Source organism: Alexandromys fortis, unplaced genomic scaffold (assembly GCF_014885135.2).
Source record: "Alexandromys fortis isolate MF-2015 unplaced genomic scaffold, M_Fortis_MF-2015_v1.1 scaffold_2_1_26212458, whole genome shotgun sequence".
In the NCBI taxonomy this organism is placed as follows: domain Eukaryota; kingdom Metazoa; phylum Chordata; class Mammalia; order Rodentia; family Cricetidae; genus Alexandromys; species Alexandromys fortis.
In genome coordinates, this window is record NW_026067930.1 from 8,592,373 (window position 1) to 8,618,517 (window position 26,145).

General features: G+C 48.5%; 1 protein-coding gene across 2 annotated transcripts in view; it reads left to right on the forward strand.

Moving 5' to 3' along the window:
- Positions 1–3,503: 3,503 nt before the first annotated feature.
- St3gal1 (ST3 beta-galactoside alpha-2,3-sialyltransferase 1) overlaps positions 3,504–26,145 on the forward strand; it is a 74,189-nt gene continuing 51,547 nt past the window's right edge. Inside the window, exons 1-2 of one of the 2 annotated variants that reach the window (XM_050144889.1) lie at positions 3,504–3,664; positions 25,489–25,625. The gene's annotated coding sequence lies outside the window, so the exon portion shown is untranslated. Of the gene's footprint in view, positions 3,754–25,488; positions 25,626–26,145 lie in introns of both variants that reach the window. The other variant, XM_050144890.1, reaches the window with a different exon arrangement.

The following is a 26,145-nucleotide window of genomic DNA, read 5'->3' on the forward strand; positions in this document are numbered from 1 at the left end:
CAGGATGCTTGGCTGTCTGTGCAGGCTGGGCTGGTGACCTCATTAACTCCTAAATGGGCTTTTCAACTGGATTCCTCTCCTGAACAAAGTCAAATGTTGAAGGGGTCAATATCGATGGTGGGACTAAAATAACCATCTCTACTGTTACAGTGTATCGGAGGCTGCTGGGGCAAACAAAACAAAGCAAAACAAAACAACCACAACAAAAACCTCACCGAAAGCATGGTATTAAGGAATATTTCAGAAGAGAGAAAATTTCACACACACACACACACACACACATACACACACACGAGAGAGAGAGAGAGAGAGAGAGAGAGAGAGAGAGAGAGAGAGAGAGAACGGAACAAGCAGTCTCTCCTTCCAGCAGCACTTTGGACATTTCTACATAAACCACTAAGGAGACTTCAGGAATTCCTTACAGTCCCGAGACCCACGAAAGGACCACCCCAAACACAAAATACCATGCGCCGGAGCCCCTGCAAGCCTCCAGCAATCCCCATCACCCTGCTCTTTCCTGCACAATCGCCCAGTGGGATTGGAACCCATTAGTACTTTTCCACTCTGGTATGCCAACCAAGGGGGAAGGGAAAAGAGAAAAATCAATTTCCTCCGTCATCAGCACATAGCTTTGCTGTGCTCTGAACTCAGGGGCAGGTGGCAGCGTGCACTTCGTCCACGTCGGGGCTCCCCAGGAGACCCGCTGTGCAGGCACTCCCGGTAATGACTACTTCCAGTGGTTCCCCAGCAGGGCCTGTTGGGAGATATGATCAGGGTGACAAGAAATGAAAACATCCACCCCTGGTATGCAGCCTATTTCCTTTGCTTTTGGAAATGGTCCAGGGTGTCTAACGTGCCGCTTGCATGGAATATCACAATCCCCCCCCCCCCCCGCTGCCGCTGCAGCCAAAAGAGGAGAAGAGAAGGAAAGGAAGGAGATGGGAGGCCTATCCTGTTGGCTAGAAAAAAAGTATGTTGTAACTGACAGGGAGCAGGTGGATTAAAAAGGCCCACCTGCATTTCCTTCCCAGAAGAAGATGCATTTTATGTAGATAAGGCAATAGTTTATGCACATTCACCAGAGTTCACCAGAGTCATTTTTGAAATCATCTAGGGACCCCACTAAGAATCTGGAGTGGAAACAGGGCTGCTGTGGGCTCGCAACAGCAGAGCGCAACAGCTGGATGGCCCGGGGCTATTAATTTGCCTAATCTAAACCTCCCTCCACAGAATCCATTAGAATTTAATAGCGGCCTTCTATCCGCGTAGTATGGTTCCATTCTCCTAAGTGATTCCCTGTGCACTCATGCTTCCTTGCAGGAACACTACAATTAATTCACCCAGCACTTCCTCGCTGCCTTCTGAACCACAGGAAGAAGACTGCAGTCAGCAGGAAACAGTGTTCCTCAGCCACAGAAAGCCTCAAGTCACAGAGGCACAGGGCCAGCAGATACAGCCTTGTGAACCACGGGACTCTGCACTTGGCAGTGAAGCCCAGCTAGGTGACCACTTAAACTGCATTCTATTGAAGGTCGCCAGGATATGTGTGCCTGCTCCAAACTGTGTCTCTGGGTACCAGAAATCTAAGTGGCCCACATGAGATGCGGCTGGAAGATGCTGTGCGAGGAGGGGCGGTGGCTGGACAGGCTGGAACTCTGCCCTCCTCTCGCATACACACAAAAGAGTGCCAGGTGCTGCAGTGTGACCAGAGTCTTGGAAACAACAAAGCTCGCAGAGATACTTCCAAGGGACAAGAATATCAACCCCTGTCAAGCATGGCAACCCAAATCAACCTAGGACAGCAGAGAAGAGGACTTACTAAGCACAGGTCTTAGAACACCTCGGAGACCCCTCCTCTCAACTTCCCAGGGGGAAGGGACAATCAAGCGGCAAATAAGGCCCCAGGAAGGCTTAAATGAAGGAAGGAGTCCTTGTTCATAACGCCCCCACCCCCCTGCGAAGTGGGACTTGTGGGTCTCTATTCCTTCCTATCTTCCCTTTTCTGATAGTTTATTTTGTCTTTCTCCCTTCTAATCAATTCTACTGCCCCGGGACTTACACAATGCCTCCACCCTATGTAGGCAGGTCAGGAGCACAGTTGAAAACCCACACCTTCCTCCTTCAAGCTGCGGGCTTGGACTGAGCTCTTAGAAGATGCCAAGGACAGTTTCGTGAGCTCTGCATGCCTGTATCCACTTGCTCAGTACAGCAATCCCTAGCAAACAGGGACGCCGCTATTTACTTGCAAGTGAGGACGTCAAGGCACCAAACCTAGGAAAAAGGACACCCCCCCACAATGAACCCAAGATCACACAGTTGCGGAGAAGCGCCGCAAATTCTCACCCCATTACAATCTCCTTCCGATGAATGAACAGCTAGGCAGCCCTAGCCTCCTCCACTGCAAAGGTTTATCCCCAGAAGGAGGCTCAGCTGAAAAACGAAAAGACCCCTGCGCGCCCTGTCTCTCCTCTTAACATTTCACAGTAAAGTTTCCAGAAGAGATAGTCCCAGTGAGAGGTCACGAACTAATAACCTAGTTTTTAGAAATGCTTTTTAAACCTACTGTTTAGGATCTATGACCCGCACTCCGTAAATTCCGTCTCCACTAGCCTCACCTCTCTATTAAAACAAGGAGGGCCAGAAAAACCGCAAGGCTAATCTAACCAAACCAAATCCCCAGCCCCAAACTGCTTGGGGGACCGCTCTAACTCAGGTTCCCACTGAGCCCAGCTCAGGACCGCGCGGTTGCCTGTCCATCCACGAGGGGAAACCCGTGGCGAGCAGGCAGGAAGGGCGGGGATGTGGATGCTACAGAGCCAGCTCTGAGGATCTGAGACCTGGCCGCCCCGACCAAGGCTACAGTATTTGCTATCCCTAATCCGCCGTGCCCCTCCCCCAGCCTCCCTAAATCCCACCTCGAGTCCCACGCCTTTAGAGGAACCGGTGGCTCTGCCCGATCACCCGCAGGGGGATCACCACCTCTCTCCACCGCACACCGGACTGGGGCTCTTCTGGGCACCGCCACCCACGTCCTCTCGGTGCACGCCCATCGCCTAGTCCCCGGGGTTGACCCCACGGGCTTTAGGCCTCCCGGGAGTTCGTCCCTAGCTTCGCCCGCTGTTCCCGCAGAGACCCTCTCTTAGGGCGGTGATCCAGTGCCCGCGTCGCCTCCTCCGGAGTATCTCAGGCCGGTCCGGCCTCCACCCAGCCCGCTGCGGTCCACGTGGCTCGACAGTGCTATATTGGGCTCGCAGGAAGCCCCAAGCAAGGGGAAAGCCGAGCCGAGGCCGGCGGGAGGGGCAAAGGGGCGCCGGGGCTCCAAGGGGCGGGCGCTGGGCGGAGGAAGGGGAGGGCTGCGCGCCGCGGAGGCGGCCGCGGAGCTGGGCGCGTCCAAGTCGCCGCTTGGTCCCAACGGCGGGAGAAGGCGGCCCCTCCCCGGACGCCCCGCCTCCGACTCCCGTTACACCCGGGGGAAGGTGTTCCAGAGGCCTCTCCCATCCTCACCCCGCCTCCCGCTTCCCCGGCGCTAGCCTCCGCTGGCGGAGCCCACTATGCCAGACACTTTCGACACTTTGCAAAGACAAAGAGCCCTAGACCGGAGGGAGGAGAGAGAAGGAGGCAGAAGAGGAGGTAGAGGAGGACCCGGAGGTGTGAGCTGCCCGGGGTGAGTATCCCGGACACATCTCCTTAGATACCCCTCCGAACCTCCTAAGTGCCCCAAGCCGGGCAACTCCGGCGTGTCTCCGGCGTTGGGTGAGTGCGCACCCAGCTGGTCGCTGTCCGGGTGCCCCAGGGACGACTCCCCCTCGCGAGTTGGGGCTCGGGAAATTCCGCATGTGTTCTCTAAGTGCAGAGGTGCTTGTCCGGACCTCGGAATAGAAGGGGTGGGGAAGGGGCTAGGAAGGTATGACAGAAGGAGTGAGACCTAAGACCCTAGGCGCCAAGAGGGAGACACGAGGAGAGAGATCTCTGTCTCAGTCATGGCCACCACAGTGGTCTCAGGAAGAGTGTCAGGGAAGAGACTCCAGCTCTGGCGTTCCAGGATCTTTGGCGCTTACTGGAGAAGCCTCCCGGAGCTCAGAGAGGGAGCCTACGGTGATTGAGGCAGCGATTCCCGGAGCGGCCGCGGTGACATTGCACCCAGTACCGCAGTAGATCCCCACCCGGGCCGCGGGTAGGAGACTCCGTCAGGCGCTGATTGCCCACACTCTCTAGAGAAACATAGGTCTTGGGCTGGGACATTGTGGGGAACGCTTGGAGGCCGTTGGTTATTTAGACCAGAGGTAGTGGGACAGTATCCGGATGGAGTATCCCAATCCGCTGTGAGCAGGCGCAGACCCAGGAGGAGGCTTTTGGCCCCCAGGACACCTCTAATCCCGCGTTGCCCCGGATCTCTGGGAGAAGTTGGCGCTTAGGACAGGACAACTGGATAAGGTGTTTTGGAAAGTGGGTGGCTTAGCGTTGGCAAAGGGAGCACGGAGAAGGCAACTCGAAACTTGGGAGTCTGCTCCAACCCCGTTAAACGCCGCAACTGCCAAGAAATAATGTGACAAAAGTTAGCAACTTGTCTGCATCTCCATAACGTGACCAGCGCAGGGCACGGTCCGCCCCTCTGATAAGTGCACCAGGGTGGGGAAACGGTGACACTGTACAACGCGAGTACTGTTAGCTCCGAATCGGACCGTTGCGCGAGCAACTTTCAGTCCTCGGAGTTTTTGTTTGTTTGTTTGTTTGTGAGGGTTTGAGCATGACCTTGCGGGAGGCAGCGCGTCCGAACTCGGGCTGGGCATTGAGTAGACCGGTGTCCCCTTCGTGGTATAGGTCAGGCGTTTTCGCCCTGCCTCACGGCAAGGTTTCAGGAAAGGGTGCCCGGACTCATCCCCCCCCCCCCCCCCCGTCTGCTGAAACCTGGAGTTTCTCCAGCCTCTTGCACAAGGGTCTTAGCCAGCTCCTACCGCCAGTAGGAATTAGTGGCACTCTGAGAGGACGTGCGCGCTCTGGAGTGCTCGAATGGGTGGGGGCTGGGCTGGCCACGGCATCTCGGAGGTTGATTCCCAGGAGACATCAGTGACCCCCGAGGACAGGAACAAGCTCGCTCAGTTGCCACATCAGGCATTCTCCAGACTTTTACTGTGTTTATGGGCCACCCTCTCCTCTCCCAGTTTCCCACTGCCGCGCGTCCCCACGCCCACATGGACTTGTGGTGAGACGAAGCGCCCACCCTCTTTGCGGCAGGTGAGGGGCGCTCCCGAACAGAAAAGCTGCTAGGAGCAGGAGACGAGGCTATGCAATCTCTGCCGTCGCTCCTGGCACATAATAGATGCTAATACTGTACTCAGTGAAAAGGCCTCTAGGACAGAAGGCTCAGACCGGAGTCAGAACGCCCCTCGTCCCTTACCATTACTACTAAATTTAAATTCATCCAGCGGCTTCTAGGAGCGCGCAGAGCACCTACTACCTCCCTCGCTAAACCAGTGTGCGTGTTTCTGGAAACTGCGGGCGGTGTCCCCTGATTTTCTTTCTTGGATGATGGCCCAGAGCGCCCCCACGTTTGAAAAAGAGAGATGCACTGCCCCCTGCCGGCTGCTTTGGAAACAACGGCTAGGCTAAGTAAGATGTGAGAAAGGGAGACCAAAGCCTCAGGGTTGGGCCCCTGAGCCTCCGTGTACTTCCCCTTCCTGTCCCAAACACCAAAGTCTTGTCATTTTCTGAACTTCCGTGATTGGCTGAAAAAAAAAATAACTAAAATTCACCGTTCTGTGTCTCATGTGTGTGCCTAAAATTGGATGTAGTAGGATGGAGCCTTTCGCTGTAAACATGTGATTTCGCCTCTCAGAGTCTCAGTTTCCTTTTCTGTAAAGTGGAGCCGTTACTACAGGCTCCAGAATGAGTCCTGCAGAGCAGATATTATGCATGACTGTGTGTGGATGTGTACCGTGCTAACATATGCTTACAGGATCCTTCTGGGTGTGCGTGGATGTGGACAGGGGCTGACTAAAGGAATGAAAGAATCAACAGTGGACTTCTTCCCTGTCCTTTCATTTCCGTCCCCTGCCTTATTTGTTGAGATCATACTGACCATCAAAGCCAGGGCCTGGGCTTAGCAGGAGCTTCCCTCCCCACACTGACTTTGCTTCAGGCAGCAACATTCGACCAGATCCGGAGCTAGAAAACAGGAAGTGTTGCAGGATGTGACCAGGGAGGTTTCTTTAAGGGTGTGAGCTCCCCTCAGCTGGGTTCTGCAGCACCAAGCAGAAGCTGACTTTTTCTGAGCTATTTGTGGATGGTGCTGGTGCCGGGAAGATCTGCAGGCGCTGGCTGTCACCACTCCATATTCCTCAGGTTGGGACCTCTGAGCAGTTGGCTGTTTGCAATGTCAGGAGTCCTTGATTCCCCCTAGGGAATCAAGTTATCCATGTGTGGGCCTGGAAGAAATGGATGCCATGGGGGGGTCCTAGATCCTCAGTATGACCTTGTAACAAGTGAATCTCCATCTCTCCTTCCACCAAGCAGCCTAAACTGTCAGGGCTCTGACCTAGAAACAAGTGTCAGGCAGGCTTCACCAGGAAGGACGCCCCCCCCTCCAGGATGTGTGCCTTTGATACCCACCCAACCCCCATCAATTTACCTGTCTGGAGCTGATGGCTCAAGGGTTTGTGTTTGGACAGGGCTTTTGCTTTGTGGGAGCTGAACCTTTAGCTCTCATCCCAAGCCCTTCCCAGTCTCCAAAAAGCAAACAGAAAAGAAAAGAGTAAAGTTCATCAGTCAACTTGTCCTTGTACAATGGTCTCTTATCCAGGTATTGCCCAAGATCCCCATAGTTATCCAAGACCTTGGCTCCCATGGGGCGCGATGACAAAGTCCAAATTTTAAACTAAGCACAGCAAGATTAACGGTAACTAACAATGAGATAGAACAATTACAGCGATATTCAGCAATACTAGTTGCTTCAAACCTATCGTTTTAAAACTTTTAGAATTCTCTATGTCATATTTCTTGAACTTCCGCTGATTGTAAGTTACTGAAAATTGGAAAGTGAGACCAGTGACAAAGGAGACTTCTAGAGGACTTGGCACTAACTGCTTTGTGCACCTAGAGCTGGCCTGGTCGGAAGAAATCCAGAAACAGACTTTCAGGTCCTTTTGACCCACATGGAAACTGCATTCCCCGTCATTAGCCTGAGAACCTGAGAGCTTGTGTGTTCTAATTTGGTCAGAAGAACCCAGACGTGACCCCGGTGAGAGCCTGCCTTTGAGTCTCAGTGCCAAGGCTCAGTTGCTTTGCAACGTGGCACCCAAGCTGTCCTGGGTCCTGGGTCTCAGTTTCACCCTGTGGAACAAGAAGCGGCTGCGATGCTCTGTTGACTGTCACCGGGGGCCTCTTTGTGAAGACAGTCCCCAACTTCCTTATGTTTGTTCAGATTCTTCCTCAGAACTAGGCTGCTCAGGGAGACTAGAGCATGTTACCCCCAGGTCACAAGCTCCTCCCTTCTCGCTGACAGGGAGGCTTCTTGTCTTTCTGAACCCTCTCTCACTTGGTCAGGCATCTCCTACCAGTTTTCAGTGCTGGGCTCGGAGAGATGGTTTCTGACACCCGGCTGTGCATTTATTGCGATGTCTTTGGGGTGCCTGTGTGCAGATTGCAAGGAGACCAGGGTGCCCTCCTTGTCCATGAATTGAAAGTGACCTCGGACATTATTCTGTTCGATCCATTTGCTTTAATGCAAACCTGTGGCCTCCAGGGAACAGCAGTAGAATGGTATGTTAACCCTTTATGCTCCCTGATCTCCAGATCCATTCATTGTCACCCGCTCACTTCTTGAAGTTCTTTTTGGAGACCCATCATCACCTATCATTGGAAAGTCTGGAATTTACTGCTTCTTAGCTTACGTTGGTGGGGAGGGCCAGATTGCTATGATAGCCAGTGTTTACGGGGACTTTGTTATGTTCCAGATACCTCAGTGGGTGCTGGAGATACCAGGAGTGGAAAAACACGTGGTCCTTGAACTCTTGCCGTCCCAGAGGTCTCAGTACTCTGGGGGGGGGGGAGGATGCATGGGATGATAAAGAACCATGGAGGTGTGGTATTTAACACAACCAAAGCCACTTGTGCTGAAAGGGCCACCAGATAGTGATTCCCCTCTTCTTGAGGGGTCCATAGAAGGAATCCTAGGGGTTACTAAGCCTCAGGAATGCAGGGTTTCTGCTATTGGTCTGCAGCAGAGCCGATGCCGTTTCTTGAATGGTGTCCTACAGATATCAAAAGTGTCGCATCCTGTGTACACAAAAAAAAAAAAAATAGAGCCACTAAGATGACAGGCTGCCTCTGGCTTCTGCAGAAAGAGGTGAGGCAACTGGAGGTGATAGGAACTAGATGCTTTGGCCTCCGAGTCCTTCACTCTGTCCCTTTCTCTGGCTGGTTTATATGCTAGCATGGTTGGAGCCTGCAGGGCCCTCGCTGAAAGCCTCAAAGGGTATGGCTACAGGCCTCACCATGGTTGTGTGTGAGAAGCTGAGAGGCTGCGCTGGATTTGCTTTGAAAATGTATCTTAATGCTCTATTTTGAATATTTGACATACACCTGTACACATACCTCCCATGTAGATTTGAACAGCAGATTTGGGAGGCTGGAGTTTAAAAGGACACTGCAGCCAGCGGTAGGAGAAAGTGCTAACTCTCAAGGGGACACAGCCGCAGGCTAGCTGGATGAACAGGGCAGGCCTTGGACCTCTGTGCTACGTGCTGAGTGGGTGCATGGGACTCTCCACTCGGTTGTGGGGACAGAGAGGAGATGAATGTGCAGGTTCACTCATGGAGACTCCAGAGCCTTCAAGTTCCAGTCGAATGAAGTCTGTTTATCAGAGGAAGTGATGGTGTCGGAGTACGAGTCTATTCTAAATGGTGCAAAGGAGTTCGAAAGTTCCTCGAAAACTCATAGGGAAACCCTGAAAATAGGCAGCTGATTTTAAGGTAAAACAGCTTATTAACCTCTTTGAACGTTCCCCACGCTGCCCTGGAGGAGCCTGTATTTCTCGTTCCTTTGAGTTGTAGAAAACCTTTTAAAAAGCCCTTCTTCCCTGCGGAAGAACGAAAATGCTAAATTACTAAGTGGGTCAGACCAAGGGCTAAGAAGTGTTCCCAAAGCACTGTTACCAGGGACAGTAGCCTGTTTCAGAACACTCTAGCCTGACTGGGAGGAGAAGGATAACTTAGATCGAGTTTAAGGTGACCAGAATGGACTAAGTGGCGAGGTATGGTATGAAGGTTAATTTCATATGTCTCCGTGCCACAGTCTAGAACTAACTGAAAGGAGAGCCTCAACTGAGGGGCTGCCTAGATAGGACTGACCTGTGGCCATTCCTTCGGAGGCTTGCCTGTCTTCGTTGCTAATTGGTATAAGAAGACCCAACCCATTGTGCGTGGAATCATCCCCTAGCCGCGGGGGTCCTGAGCTATATGAGACAAGAGAAAGTGGGATGGAAATTAGCTAACAAGCAGCATCTGCGTATTGCAACATCCCTAGTTTTGTTCTTGCCTCAGTGGCTGCCTGAAGCCTGGAACTATAGATGAAAACCCACCCTTTAGTCTTCTATGTTGCTTTTGCTCATGGTATCTCTTATAGGAACAGGAATGAAAATACAACAGGAAGGCTCTGGTGTCGGGATGCTTCCCAGGTCAGGGGGCCAACCCAAGAAGTGAAAACTGGTGCCTGGGACTTAGAACTCTTGTCCTGATTCATATGCTCGACCTTCCATGTCCTAAGTAGGGGACAGCAAAGTAAAAGGCCCTCCTGGCCTCCATCCCAGGAGTTAGGAAGAACCTGGGAACAGAAGTTTATGAAAGCATGTCTTATTTGCCCCCCCAGAAGAAGGATTTCAGTAGCATCTACTTTTTCCTAAGTGTTTAGTGTATGCTCCGAAGTATGAAGTGTTATAAACACCTTGACATTTAGGGTTAGACAGGAAATTCAAGTGCAGAGTTGCATAAAGGACTTTTTTTCCCCCAGAGGCTGGGCAGCACATGGGGGAAATTCATCAGGAAATGACACAGTACCTTCTCTGCCTCTGGAAAGGATGCAGAGAAAGGGGCTGGGATCCTGGATAGCATGGCAGTGCAAATTCCCAGAGGCCCTGGAGAGAGACAAAGGGGACTGGAGAAGAAATCAAACCCTTTGCCCTAATCTAGCCTGCTATGGTCACCTTCAAGCTTCTGGAAATACAGCCTCCCAGAAGCCAGGGATGCAAACAAGGCATGGGGTGGGGGATTGTCTTTATAATATCTTCCTGAGAAAAGAAAATGGTGGAGCCAAGTATAGAGGGCCATCTGGGTTGACTGAGGAGATTCAACCCTTACCTGTTGTCCCAGCTGATTATGCCACATCCTGAGTCAGACGTAGGTCAGTCCAAGGATTCCGCAACAGTCAGTGAGAAGCTAGAGGGTAAATCCCTTAGATGGAGACCCTAATGTTCTTAGAAGTCCTGGTTTAACCCATTGTATCAGATTGCCCCCATGTGTGTCAAAGATAAGATGGTAGCAAGGCCCTTTATTCCCTTTCTGTTGATAAAGCAAAATGCCTGGGGTTGAGAAATTGTTGAGGAAAGAGGTTTGCTTAGTTTATAGGATTGGGAGTTGAGAATTCAAGCAGCTTGGCATAGGCTCTGGTGAGGTTTTCTGGCTAAGGTCTTGCTGAATGGTATTAAGGATGGTGGACACTAGGGAGAGCTCACAGGAGTCAAAAAGCGGGGTAGTGTGGGGCTGGGCTAATCTGGTGTCCCCACCCCTTAAAGGTCCTACCTTCGCTTAACACTGTTTACTAAGGGCCGAGTTTCCAGCATGGATCCTTAGAGGACCCACTGAAACCACACCCAAACCCCGCATGCAGGCCCTCAGCTTGTCCTGCCTCCACTCACCTCTCAATGGGAAGTGTTAAGGCTTGCCTGGGTTTCAGGACACCTCAACTAGAGACCGCCATTCAGCGACCAGGTCACTCACCTGCTCCCTGCCTCAGTTTCCTCTTTTGTCACACAGATCTACGTTGTACAACTGATGTCAAAAAGCAAGCTTGTTTATTAATAGTTTCACTGTACATCTTGGGTTATAAGGATTTCCCAACAAGTGCTGGAGGTTTTGTGTATGTGTGTTTATATTTGTGGATGGTGCGTGCATCTGAGTGCCCGTGAGAACGCATGCAGTGGTACATTCAGAAGTGAGAGTCAGACATGGGGTGTTTCTGCCCAATCCTTCTCTACTCTAGCGCCCTGAGATGGGGTTCCTCACTGATCCAGAAACTAATTGTTTTGTTAAGGCTGTCTGGGCAGCAAACTCTTGTGGTCCATCTATCTCTGACCCCCCAGTGCTGAGGTTACAGGTATGTACAGTCTTCTTTGGCTTTTTACTAGTGGTATGGTGTAGTAGTAGGAATGGCGGGGCTGCATCCCCAGCACCCCAGCCGCCAGCTAGCTCTAGCTTATGCCCCGAAATAATTACACAGAAACTGTATTCTTTTAAACACTGCTTGGCCCATTAACTCTAGCCCTTACAGGCTAATTCTCATATCCCGATCAACCCATCTCCAATAATCTGTGTAGCATCAGTCTTATCGGGAAAGATTCTAGCCTACATCCATCCTGGGTCTGAGCTTCATGCATCTGCTTCAGAGAGCAGAGCTATCGCATCTGCCCGGGAGAGGGGAGCATGGCGTCTCTGAGCTCACTTCCTCTTCCTCCCAGCATTCTTTTCTGTTTCCTCCTCCCACCTATGTTTTAACCTATCAGGGCCAAGCAGTTTCTTTATTGCTTATCCAATGAAATCAACAGATTGATATATGACACTCCCACATCACTTCCCCTTTTTCTGTTTAAACAAAAAAAAGGAAGGCTTTAACTTTAACATAGCAAAATTACATATAACAAAACAGTTATCAATCAAGAATTACAGTTACAATAGTTATATCTATTTTATCTTTTATCATAACAATGGAAAACTATAACTATAACTATCTATCTATTCTTGAACTCCATCAAAGACTCCAGAAGAATACAATATTACCTAAGCAAACAAAAAGTAAGCAACTTTCAAAACTCTAGAAATGACAGAGACATCTCGCTGCCTGTACAGTCACCCAAAGTTCCTCTGTACCGTTGGGGCATCCATCTTCGGCCTACAGGCCCATAGTTTCCAGCAGACATTTCCACAAAGCAGGAAATTTCAAAGGCAGTCACTATCTGCTTGACCTGAAGAATGTCTTGCAGACTCTTTCATGAATCAGGAACCCCAAAACATCATCTCACCTTTAGGCAAGTTCAGCAGTCCTCTCTCTGAGGGTTCTCTGGGTCCAGTTTATGCAACAGTCCAGGCTAAAGTAGTTTCTTGTCCAAATGGCTATCAAACTCCATAAGGATCCTCTTCGATGCCCATCTTTTTCTTGAAGTAGATTGGTGCTGCCAGGAGCAGAGTGTCTCATTGTCATGAAAAGTCCTAAGTTATTAAAACATTTAAAATGCCATATTCTATAATCTTTGAAAGATATGACAAATGCCTTTCTAAAATATATCTATGTACATCTAGAAAATCGTAACTAACATGACTACAAAATTGGCTATTATGATTATCTATTAACAATCTATATTTCTAATTATACATTACATTTTTAAATGAACTACACAATCATAGTACCTTAATCAAGATCAGAAACACATATACATATAACAAAATTGACCTTAAATTTAAATCACTAAAACAAAATCCATATCAGTGCAAATTATTCATATCTTTATCATATCCCCCTTTAAATGTAAAAGAACATTTATAAACAATATTTGGGAACATGGGCGCAGTTTTTTCTCTCCAAACTGCTTCCTGCTGAATGGGGGCGTCGTTAATTAGGTCTTTCATGGTATAACCTGTGTGCTAGTTTCATTTCAGTTGGCAGTTGAGCGAAGCAATTTTCTGAAGGTATTCACAGCAACTGTTCAGGAGGGCATGGTCCATCATACCATATCGGAATAGAAGAAATGAACAGGGTCTCATCCTCTGTGAAAACAAAAAAAGAAACTCCTTTCCAAAGTATCATGTCCTTAGATCCAAATTTCAAAGTCAAGGCATCAAAATCTCTACGTTGGATTAGTTCAGCAGCATTTATAAACAAATATCTTTTAGCAGATGTTGCTCCTTCCTCACCATTCAAACAATTCAAAGAGAGCATAATAGCATACAGTATCAAGATTTTCTGTGTATTTTCCATCTTTGTGTGGCTTTATTTTAACCTCTATTTCATTTACTTTTATTTTATATTCTCTGTATCTTTGTCCTGGAATAACTCTGTAGACCAGGCTGTCCTTGAACTCTCCGAGATCTGCCTGTCTCTGCCTGACTGGCATTGGAATTAAAGGTGTACTCTACTACACCTTGAACTCACAGAGATCTGTTTGTCTCTGCCTTCTAGGCTCTGGGATTAAAGGCGTGTGCTACCACACCTTGAAGTCACAGAGGTCAATCTCTTTCTGCCTCAGAAGTGTTGGAATTAAAGGTGTGTCTTACCACACCCAACCACTCTCTTTCTTCCTTTTTTTTTTGTTTTTTACTTTAAGAACTTTAACTTTTAGTCTGCATATATTTTTAACTCACAGTGAACCATTTAGAAATTTTCTTTGTCTTTGAATCTCTCTTTACTGTATATCTCTCTTTTTCTGACCACACGAGCCTTTAAATTACTGAGCAATGTGGGTAGGATTAAAGCTGTGGCTTTGGCAGGTTGATCCAACCCATTCCTTAGCTTTCCAGCCTCACTGCAGAGGTACTGGCTGTAGCCATGTTTATCACCACAACTCTATGGCTTTTCAAGGTCCCTGCCAGCAAGTAAGCTGCAACAGACAATACTCAAGTCCTCTCTGTGTAGTCGGCCCTCCTGCCTCAAACAGTCAGAGTTTGCCCTGGCAGGACAGCCCAGAAAGTCGGCATTTTAAAACAGGTTTTTTCCTGCTACTGCTGAAAACAAACAAGCATTTAGTCGGCTTTTCATCAACACGAAACCTCTCTTAAATGAGAGTGCTTGCTTGCCTCTAGCAAGCAGAGTAGACCTGAGAAATTGTTGCTACCAAGAAAACATGCTTTACTCTTTCCCAAGCTTTCTCAGGCTTTCAGTGGATTCAGTTGTCAACACGTCTGGGCGCCATTCTGTAGTAGTTGGAGAAATTCATTACTATGGAAGAGGGAACAGCTGATTTGGATCATAAGCTTCAGTCCCTTTCTGTAGGAACTGAAACATTAGTGGCTGATATTAAGGAGACATTCATTACTATGGAAGAGGGAACAGCTGATTTGGATCTCAAGCTTCAGTCCCTTTCTGTAGGAACTGAAACATTAACTGAGAGAATCAAACTGCTGAATGTGACAATCGGATTTTGTCTAAAACTTATGACAGATTGGCGGAAAGATTGTCAATACAAGAAGGCACGGTTTATGCTATAAAAATTATGTCCAAAGATGAGATGTTATCTCTAATGGACAAACTTCATACTTTAGAATCCTCAATGAAGGCTTTGGAACATAATTCTGGACAGGAGATACAGACATTGCAGAAGGCAATGGTGACTAGAATTGAAAAGACTGAGGAATTTCTAAATTCTGATGAAGAAGAGCAAAGGGTAGAAAGGCAAATTTTAACTACATCTGTGGGTAAATCTCTCCGGGACAATTTCCACAAAGCTCTACCTACATCTCTACCTGCCTTTCCACTAATAACAACAGAGAAGGTGATTGGTTCCAGAAACGCTAGGGTCATCAAGGACCCTAGGCTGTCATGACTTTTGGGATGCACGACTCTTTTGTTAAAGAGATGCTAAAATCTTGGGCCACGACAGTATGGTAGAGGTGTTAGTGGTGGTGGTAGTGGTTGTGGTAGTGATAGTGTTGCTCATGGTAGTGGTGATGGTGGTGATAATGGTGGTGAGCATGGGTTCTGGGAATTCAAACTCAAGTCCATCCCTGAAGCAAACACATTTACTCATGGAGCCATCTTCCTAGCTCCCTAATGTCAGTTTTTCACTCCTGAGGTTTAATTTCTGGACAAGTTGGTGTGGGGATAAGCTGTGTCCCACAATGGCATTTAAAAAAACCCGTCCAAAGATCACATAATAAGACAAGAATATTTGCATGTTAAAAGTGTCTTCCAGTTTGTCTGGGATTATTTGGAACATTTTTTTAACAGTTCTTTTTAATGTGTGTTTTTGTCTTGTTTTGTTTTTCTCTAAAATCTGAAGTTACTCAAATATATAAGTCTGAAAGGATTTTTTGAAATTTATGTTTGTTATTTTTAACTGTGTATATGTATGTGTCTCTGTGTGGGGATATGTGCACATGAGCACAGCTGCCCACAAAGGCCAGAGACATCAGATTCCCCTGGAGCTGGAGTTCCAGCTGATTGTGAGCCTTCTGATGTGGGTGCTGGGAATTGAACTCGGGTCCTCGAAAGAGCAATATGTGCTCTTGATTGCTCCCGTCTATAACTTGAAAGTTTTAAAGAGAACATAAAATTAGGGTTAAAAAAAATCAAAAATCAAAATCAGGATTGGACAGATAGTTTAGGGATTAAGAACATTAGCTGTTCTTCTGGACGACCCAGGTTCAATTCCTAGCACCCATATGGCAGCTTATAACTGCCCGGACTTTAGTTCCAGGAGATCCAACAACCTCACACAGATATACATGCAGGAAAAACACCGGTCAATCAATGCTCATTAAAAAAAAATCAATTTGATCCGATTTTGCATGCTTTTAATCCCAGTAAGCTGGTAGGCAAAGGCAGGTAAATCTCTGGGTTCAAGGCCAACCAAGACTATATTGTAAGACATTTTCTCCAAATAAATAAATAAATAAATAAATAAATAAATCAGATAGACCATCAGAACAATTGAATATAACATCAGTTTCAAATGATGTGGTAGTTTAAAAAGTGACACAAGGAAGGGACCGCTGACATATGCAGAGAAAATACTTCCTTGGCTTTCACTAGACATAGTTAAGAAAAATCTAACCCAAGTAGATTATATTGTAATAGATTTGGCTTCATTAAAACAAAACAACAGAACGCAATTGGAATGCACAAGGCACTAATGTAGCCAATTGACTACAATTTATCTCTGTTCATATGTACTTCGTAGAAAGCTCTTCAGAAAATAAAAAACATCATTAAAGTTAATAAGTAAATTAAAAATAAACAAACAAAAATAAAAACAAAGCAAACCTGTGACTTTTCTAACTGAAACAGAATGACTCCAAAATACTGTTTCATGCTCAAAAGGCCCTCATGAAAGATGGCAACTCGTCTAATTGGCCATTTACTTTCAGAAATAAAAGAGTCAGTGGGAAGAAAATAAAACCACAACTCTTTCTTTAGATCCCCAAAAAGAATAGCTGGGAGCTTCAAGTAAGTCTTCTAATTTCACTGGCCGTGTAGTGAAGGCCTCGTTCCTCTGCCCGGCTCTGGTGGACTGTGGCTGTAGCAGGGCCTGAAGGAGCCTTCATCTTGGAAACAGCCAACTTCAGCTCCCACAGACTTAAATATCTGTAGCTGGGTAACTTTCTGAGTGTCACACTTGACAAAGGTTCTTCTCACTCTGCAATTACACATGTAGACCACGGGACTCTGAGATGTCAGCATATAAAGGCACGTTTGTGATGGCCAAGGGACAACGCTTGAATTTCTCTTCTCTCCCTCCACTGGGAGAGTCCTGGGGATTCCAACTCAGGTAGCCAGACTTGGTAGCAAGGCCCTTACCTGCTGAGCCATCTGGTTTGTCTTAGATCTGTGTCTTTTTCTACAAAGTAGGGAAGTAAGGTGTCTGGGCTCCCACCTGACCCCAGAAAGCCATGATCATCACTCAACTTGGTCTAGCCTGCAAGCAAGTTCCCTGGTGGGAGTTTCTGACCCTTCTGACACTGCACCCCTGATCTTCACAGCAGCCTGGGTGGTCTCTATACTTTTATTCTGATTTCCTTTTCACCGATTCAGAAACTGGAAACCGAGAGTCAGAGAGGTTAAGACACTGATGTAGATAGAGTTCCGTAGCCAAAAGTGGTAGCGTTGGAATTTCCTGGCACTTTCAGAGCCCAGACCCAGACCACATGCCATGTACTTAGAGCGTGATCCTGTACCCTGCTGCTCTTGACTGTGGAGGTTTGGGGGCTGTGGGTGAACAGAACCGCATCTGACATTACATCAGCTCCCAGCCCAGTCCCTAGATTTGCCCCATCTGGAGCCATGCGTGTTAGTGATCATGGACTCAGTGCTTTGACTACCTAGTCAGATGGAGGTCCTGAGTCTCCCTACTTATTTTCTCCTGAGTCTAAGACCATAGCTTTACCCTCTGGTAGACTGGTACTTGCCATCAACATACCCCAAGAGTGACATTCTAATCAGGCTTCGTGGGTTGACTTGGTTGGTTCTGGACTCATTTGTCTTTGCTATCTTCACTTCCATCTCAAGTCATGATGGCAAGGGCTTTTCAAAAATTATTATTATTATTATTATTATTATTATTATTATTATTATTATGTGTCAGCATGCACTGAATCCAGATGGCTCCTGGGGACCAAGCGATGCCCAAAGCCCTGGTGAATCTCCAAGAAGTGGAGCAAAGCTAAGCATCTAGTTTGAGAGCCAGACAGAGAATGCCCCCCAGCTTCCTAGACGGGCTCCTTGGGAGGCCGACCTCTTTCATTTCAAGTGAACTGAAGAGTGGAAGCCTGGGACTTTGCAAACCCTCCTTTTAATAACATCTTCACAAAAGACAGGAAGATGCGTCGTGCCTTTAGTGGAAGATCTTCTAATCCTACCACCTGGTGGAGGGTCAGAGGGGGGAAAGAAAGCCGGTTGCTTGGGAAATATATTAGCTGCCACAGCCAAGAGCTACCCCGTGGGGGTGCAGAGCTGGAGGTTTCAAAGGCTCATCTTCAATGTAAAAACGTGTCCTTTCGGTCAAAAAGGAAATTAAAATGAAGTGAGAAGATAAGATTGGCTGCTAGTTGTCCTTGCCACCCACTTAATAGGAACTTCGGATAGAAAATACCTTCCCCGAGCTGGCATGACGGACCAGCGGGTGAAAGTGTTTGCCAGGCAAGCCCGAAGACCTGTTCTGTCTCCAGAACCCAGGAGAAATGACTCCCACAGAAAAGTTGCCCTCAATGTCCATCGGGAACTCACCAAGGCCAGCTGGCCTGGGTCTGAAAAAGCCTGGGTTAAAACCGGTCTCGCTGAACATAGCGGACAATGAGGACTACTGAGACCCCAAGAACAATGGCAATGGGTTTTTGATCCTACTGCACCTATTGGTTTTGTGGGAGCCTAGGCAGTTTGGATGCTCACCTTACTAGACCTGGATGGAGGTGGGTGGACCTTGGACTTCCCACAGGGCAGGGAACCCTGATTGCTCTTTGGGCTGACGAGGGAGGGGGACTTAATTGGGGGAGGGGGAGGGAAAGGGGAGGCGGCAGTGGGGAAGAGACAGAAATCTTTAATTAATAAATAAATAAATAAATTAATTAAATAAAAAGATGTAAAAAAAAAAGAAAAGAAAAGTTGCCCTCAGACTTCCACATGTATGCCATGTTGTGTGAAAGCGTGCGTCCACCCCCAGCCCCCACATGCAGACACACTAAATAAAAAAGAAAGAAGAAAGAACTGCCTTCTGGAGTGGAAGCACTGGCTCCGACCTAAAACCTCGCGCAGTTTTCTTGTCTGTACCTGTGACCTGGAGCTGACTGATAGAAGCAGGTGCAAGCCCAGAAGTACGTACAGGATTATACAAATGAAACTGATCCCTATGCCATGCCAAACCCACAAAGCAGAGGAAGCCCTTGAGGCTGTGGAGCGAGTTTGGAATATGGACAAACAGCGTGGCTGGAAACCATCCTTGGGGTGCAGTCAGGGAGGTTTTGTCTCTGGCCCTGAGCTACAGGATCGTAACTGTTGCTTGGATTGAGGAGGCCATGAGTTGATCTAGAGTTAGCAAGTCACAGAGGGTGCACGCCGGAGATAGCGTGAAACGAGAGTTATGAAATCCTAGCGGGTGCCCTTGTTCAACCTTCTCCTCCCCAATAGTTCAATTATTCATCTGCTGAGTCACTCACTGATTCATCGGCTCATGTGTTAAAATACTAGCTCTGCCTCTTCATAGCTGTGTGACCTGGAGCGAGGTGTTCAGCCGTTCTGTGCTTCCGTTCCCTCATCTGGGAAACAGAGGTCCTCACGGTGCCCATCTTCCAGGAGGTACCGAGTGAATGCCAGAGGAGTTGCTACTCTGGAAGTGTTTGGAAAGGGTTGCTGGAGCCGTGCTCCGAGCGACAACTCTCATTCAGCATTGTACTGCCTGGTAGAGCACTCTTGCTTAGCAGCTCTAGGGCCATTTCCTTGGCTAAGCTCCTGACTGGGCCTTCACACTCTGCACGTAGGGGCCTCTCTATCCACAGAGGCTCCATAGGGTGGGAAACTGTTCTTCACACATCCTTTGAAACAGGGGAACTTTCCAGAGGAGGCAGCAGGCTGGAGCTCTCCTGGGTTTAAGACATCAGAGAGTGTTTGTTGGTCGTGGGAAGCAAGCGAAAGTGCGAAACAGCCTCAGGGCCTGCACTTTATTCAGCTCAGGCCAGGCCCTCAGGTGCACTTGCTCCAGCCCTTTTGTGGTAGTGTCCATATTCCCATCTTCCTCTCCTCACCTGTCAGAGTGGGCCAAGAAGCAGGCCTCCATGTGGCTGCCAGGCTGCCGCCCCACTGACCCTTCTCAGCGGATACTCCCGCAGCCTGTTCTGCCCCTTATCTATGTAAGTACCTCCCAGGAAATGCACCAGTTAGCTGTTCTGGTTCATTCGTTTCCTCCCTGTGCGTAGGACTGGGGAACACAATCGTTATTGGTGTTTTCACAGTGAGAGACAGAGGCTTGGAAGTCAGTCAAGATTTAAGTCTCCAGGGCAGGACAGGTAGCTGGGGCAACATATTACGTACTTTGTCTACCAATTTGTTTCCTTCTAACACACTAGTCTGAATGGGGGAGGCAGGGGGATGACTTCATCTCTGCTGTACTGAGTCCCCTGCTCATCTCCCTGTACCCCTCTACCTCTTTGCCCCTCATTCTTTCGATGAGATAAGAGCCAGAAAGAGTCCCCCCCCCCTCCATACACTGAGCTGTACTTTTGAGAACCAAAAATAGCATGGTTGGTGGTGGCACTCCAGTTGACCTACACCAGAGGCTGAGTCCATGGTTTTCATGGCCATAGGCAAGGGTGTCTTCCCTTGGTCCCTCTGTCCCCGCTCCTTCCATCTGCCCCTCCCTCCCGTTTTCCCACTTTCCTTAGTCCATCTTCCACCATTCACAAGGCTGCATTCACAAGCCTTCTCCTTTAAAGAAAGGGTTGGCTAGAAAACATTGCCCGCGTCTCACAGCTCCCCAGCGTCCTCAGGGGATGATGAGAACATGCACTGAACTGCACCCGATGCCCAGAGAGGAACCACTTCAGAGAAAGCTGCTGCTTCCTCTGAAAGCCAACTCAGTTCACCTCCTAGGAATGGCAAGGAACGTCCTACCTGGAGTCTGGGACGTCCTTCATCCCCCTCCAAATCCCCAAAGGAGACACAGGCTGAGGCACCGAGTGACTAGTCCATCTGCCTGCAGCCCCGTGAACAGCAGGGAAAAGCACGCATCCTTCTTTCTCTGTGACCACTGTCCTCATCAGTTCTACCGTGCAGATGAGGAAAACGCAGGCTTACGAGGCAAGAACAGTCAGAGGATGCTCAAAACAGAATTTAGAGACTCGGGTGCTGGTGCTGGGATCCTGCCCTGCTGCTGGAGGAATAAACTCAGTGTTCTCTTAGATGGGCTACCTGGCCAAGTCGTCTCTACTCATTTTCCCAGGAAGCCAAAGCCAATATCGGCAGAGTGATGGGTAAGGGAAGGCACCTAATTCAAGGTGGAGGTCGTGAGCTGGGGGATGAGGCAGGTTCACTTCATAGCTGTTTCTGTAGATCTGTCTTCGCAGTTGGCATCAGGGTGATGCTCGGCTCAGAATATGCATGTTGGACGATCCTGTCCAGGGGAGCCCTGGCTTTGAATTTCACCTTCACCCATTTCTGTGTGGCCCCGAGTAAATGATGGAACTCCGTCACATCCTCGTTTTCCCACATCTGTGATATAGGGGTGGACTAAAAGTTTCAGAGTTGCATAATAAAGGTGGAGAGAAATTTTTCACATGAAGTACTTCCGCATGGCACCAGGCTCAACCATAGCCGCTGTGGTTGGTGATACTATTTCTCTCTCAAAGTAGCCAGACCCCAGCATTTGACTTTCAGATTCAAAAATGCACCTCACTGTGAGGAGTCCAGTTGTGCGGAGCCTTTTTCAGATACGGAGGCTTCAAGTTAGGAAAGAAAACTCCCGCGTTAACAAGTCCGTGGCTCCATACCTGAGATTTGTACACATTCATGTGAATATCACTCTTCACACGCAGAGGAGAACCGTCCCCCTGCTCGCCGAGCACCTTGCCTATACCCTTCACATCAGCCTGTGGCACCTACACTGGCTTTTCTAGGTCTCCCCTCCAGCTCCTGCTAGTTTCTCTGTCTGTTCTTATTCCCCAGACAGTTATCCCTTCTGACTCAGATGCAGCCAGGCTTTCATCACGTTGATCCCATCATTCAGAACATCATGTTTGGGACAGGACTCTAGTTAGGAAACGACAGACTTGCACGTTCTCCCACAGTGTAGAGAGCGGCATGGCTCTATGTGTTTGACCCTATGTCCCCTCCCTCCACAGTGCACTCCTAGAAGGAAGTGCTCAAATTCCTACTGTTGGCCTCACTAGGGCAAAGCAGCATGTGCCACAGCCCAGTTAAGCCTTTTAAGCGTTCACATGAAGTAAATTGTGCCGGTTCTGGCCTTTACAAATGAGTTTAGCTATGCCTTGGTTTCTATTTCAGACTCCTGACTGTGCTCGTCAGATGACAAAGTTGCTTAGTCCCAGGCCTCCATATATAGTCATGCTCGAAATGACAAAAATTGACAGAGTTCCAGCATGCGCGTGCACATACACACACAGTGCACAGGCACACACGCACGCACGCGCGCGCACACCCACACATACACACAATGAAGGACAGTTTAACAAAGTGCCAGTCAACACTTAATGATACCACTTGTTAGTCCCACTCCTGTTTTACTTAGCTTTATCAGAGTGATTTCTTGTTCTTTGTATAATTTTAATCCTTTAATTTTTTTTGGTTTGTGCATTCATGTGCACGCGCCTATGTGCGGAGGCCCGAAGTTGATGGTGGTTGTCTTCCTGGAATTAGTCTTTAAGAAGAAGTCGCATACTGAACCTGTAAATCTCTGTCTCAGTTAGGCTGGCTGACTAGCAAGTCCTGCAGGCCTGGTTGTCTCTGGTTCACACTGGGATTACAGCTACATGCTACAGTGTCTGGATTTTATGTGGGTTCTGAGGATCCAAACTCGGGTCTTCATGCCCATGTAGAAAGCACGTTAGTCTCTGAGCCATCTCTCCAGCTCCCAAGCTCTTGCTAATTCATCTACTTCCCAGCACGGCCCTGCAAGACTGTTGAAGCAGGCGTACTTTGCATCTTAAGCACAGGTAATTCTGAGAAAAAGCTATTTTTCTAAAAATCACACAGTTGACTGGACGGCCCTTCCCTGTGGTGCACCTTAAGGCATCTGTATTGTGTCAGAACAGGACATGTCTGCGGGCCCCTGAGTAAAGAGTCCTGTAATTCATAAATGCAGGGAGAGTGTCGGGCCAGACAACATTAAAAGTTACCCAGACAATCATTTTCTGCTTGGAGGGGAAAGAGCTATGATTTATTAAGCAAACTGTCTCTCCAGGAATGATGTTTTGAGTTTTATTTCCAGTTCCCTGTCCTACTCTGAGAAGGAACAAAATTGGAGAACAGTCTCCTGTGAGATTTACTGTGCAATGCTGTGCCGTCGAAAGGCATGCCTGGTGACATGCGGGGACTGTGAACGGTGGATGCGCTAATAGGGTCAAAGAAACAATGACTTATGGGCTCAGAGCGGGGAATAAGAACACAGAGGAACAGAACCATGATTTGCTTAGCTGCAAGTCATCCTCGTCTGTGCTCCAGTTAGTTGGTAAATGTTTTCCTTGGCTCTGAGTGTCCTGGCTGAAATCCAGCAGCTTGGGTTGGTACTCATGCTGCCTGGGAGGTGGGTAGGATGAAGAGGTGAGTTGCTTGGAACAAGCTGGAATCAACACTCTTGACTCCACAGACTAAGTGAACCAGCTGAGTAACAGACGGGCCACTCTTAACCCTTGAGGAAGCCACTCCCTCAGAACTTGGATTTCCTTTCTTTAGTCTTGGGAACTTGTTTCTGGCCTCATAGAGTATTAAGTATCGTGTCTGGCTTTCTTGTGTGTGTAGCTCCTGTTGGTGTTTCATTGGTGAGGGTTTAGTTGTCATCTTAGTTGGAAGCCCCCGTGGAAGCTTCAGCCTGGACAAATAGAGGCATGCCGTCAGGGCCCGGGAAAGACAGAGCTGCAAGGTGGCCTTCCCACGAAGAGTTTTGGGAACTTGTGTTAAGAACTACAAGGGAAGTCACAGTAATGAACTGGCTGTTCCTGGTGTCGGCCGCTGGCTTTCGCTGTGTTTGTGACCTCAGTGTTATGACAGCGAAGGGGAGCCACTGAGGCTGCGGGAGGTGAACTGAGCTTCTATGCCCAGAGATGCCTCCTATTTCCGCTGCTTTGAGGCAATGTCTGCTGAGAGAGTCAAGGCTTCCTCCAACAGTTGCTATGAAGCAAGACTCTCTCCGGTTGTTGCTGAAAAGCGAGGCCCTTCTAGCTTTTAATGGTAATCAAGGCCCCCTCCAGCTGTTGATGAGAGGCCAGACTGCTTGGTGGAGTAGTAGTGGCCAGATGGTAAGGGGGTTGGGACTGGGGCTGGGGGCCCCTCCCCTGCAGCTCACTTAGGAGAAGCTGGGTTTTTTTTTCCATACTGATAGCACTTCTGCTTATGTCTCTTCTGCCTATCTTCCCTGTAAACATCCTGTCCCATCAGCAGCTCCTGACAGACTGTTTATAGTCAACACCGTGTGTGGTTTCCAGAGCCAGACCTAAGCCTTTAGACAAAGCTGGCTTCTGTTGATCACTTATCTGCCAATTCTTTACCTGAAACAGCTCTTGAATCTCCCTTCTCTTGTCCCAGCCCTGTCTCCTGCACCATCTCCTGTAGGCTAGCTTCCTTCCTAATTTGTCTTGAACTGCTAAGGGGAGGTACCAGGCTGGGTATGTGGTTAGCAGTGTTTCTCTGCAAGATGCATAGTCCAAACCCGAGGGCCTGATACAGCCCACTACTCTCATCTTCCTGACTCTGAGTAGATGCATACTTCCGACTTAGTTTGGCCGGAACTCACTTTATCTGACATCCTCGTAAGCAAATCTGGTGCTTACCTAGGCTAACAGGAGAGACCAAAGCCTCTCCATGAAGTCTGGTATCCTCCATAGGGCTGTCCCAGGCCAATGAATGTGGTGGCAGAATGAGTCCCTGCAGTGAAGAAGAGGATTTGTTGCATGAATATTGTTTTAGCTGAATGTATCCAGGGAGTGGAACCTGGGGCCTCCCGAATACTAAGTATGCGCTCTACTGCTAAGTGATGCCCCGTCTCTGCCTTATTCTATGTTTGTGCCTTGGTGCTCCCTCCATCTGCTATTTTACTACTGCGAAGTCAATCTCAGGATCAAAAGGTGGAGAAATGGGCTCTCCTTGTGAGGGAAGGCGGAACCGCTGTGAATACAGATAGTCTGAGAAAATTGGGATTCTCTCTGCAATGATGGTCATAGTGGGACAGGGTAGCTGTTTCCTGTTCCCAACTGCACTCATTGTGCTAGGCTAATTTGCATGTTCCCCAAATTCATAATGTGGGAATCTTTGGGATGATGGCCTTGGTGATGTCAGCAATGCATCGCAGAGCGGCAACCCGCCAAAGCCCAGTGAGTCCAGTGAGTCTCTGCTGTTACCCCCTGTCCAATGATCCTGTTCAGCTTTCATGCCTGCCTTCTGGTTTTCCCGGTCCTTGCGGACCCTTCCCTGAAGACTTTTGTTTTTATAAAAGTGACATCTCAGGTGTGGTAGTGGCTAACATCTCATGCCACTTTTCTTTCACATCCTTCTTTCAGGCCAACTTGGTCACTTCCTCCTCCATTCTCCCGAGTGTCCCTTGCAACCTGTGTCCCGTTGCCAGGCATTTTTCTGTGCAGTTCTCTGCCCCACCGCCACCCCTTGCAAGCAGGAAGTCTGAGTTGGTTGTTTTGTTCTCCCTCCTTCAGTCATGGGACAACAGCACTGTTGGAGCCCTCTGTGTAGTGTGAATATTTGGGTGGGAAAGTCAGTGAGTGAAGTCCTTGTCATTGTCTTGAGTCATCTCAGAAGGGCCAAACTAATCCATACTTCCTCTCTGCTTTCCATTTTCAGCCGTGACTTTGATGAACTGAAAATGCCAACCAGAAGCGGCTGGCACCTGCCAGGGCAGTGCTGAGCAAGGGTCAGCGCTGTGGATCCGGACAGTTGTATCTATGAGCCAGAGGTAGACAGTGGCTCAGCCTCCTGAGGTGAGTCACATGAGGGAGACATGCTGTCTTTTCCAGACTCTCCCCCAGGGCTGTGCTGTGGATTGCACTGGGGATAAGGACAATACGCTCTCTTTTCCACCTTTGGAATTATGTTGAGGGATTGGAGAGGGGATGAGACATGCGCTGTGTTTTCCAGACTCTCCTGCGGGTTATGAAGCAGAGCACAGGGTGTTGCCCTGTTTCCTTAGACTCTTTGTAGAGTAGCCTGCCAGCCGTGCGGAGCAGTGCCCACAGAGGGGACCTTTTTTCCCTGTGACGTACAGAGCAGGCTTCTAATGGAGAGCTTTGCAGTTCTCGTGGAAACTCCTAAGAGACCCCTGGACGGTGAACATTCTTCCATGACAAGTGGCCATCATTACAAATAAGGCCTGGCCCGATGCTATTGCATTCTACATCAAGTCTTAAGCGATGGCTCTAAGGACAGACCTGGTGAGACTTGGTTGCTTTGTATCCTGGACATCTAGATCTGAAGATGGCCTGGCAGTTGTGTGGAATCAGT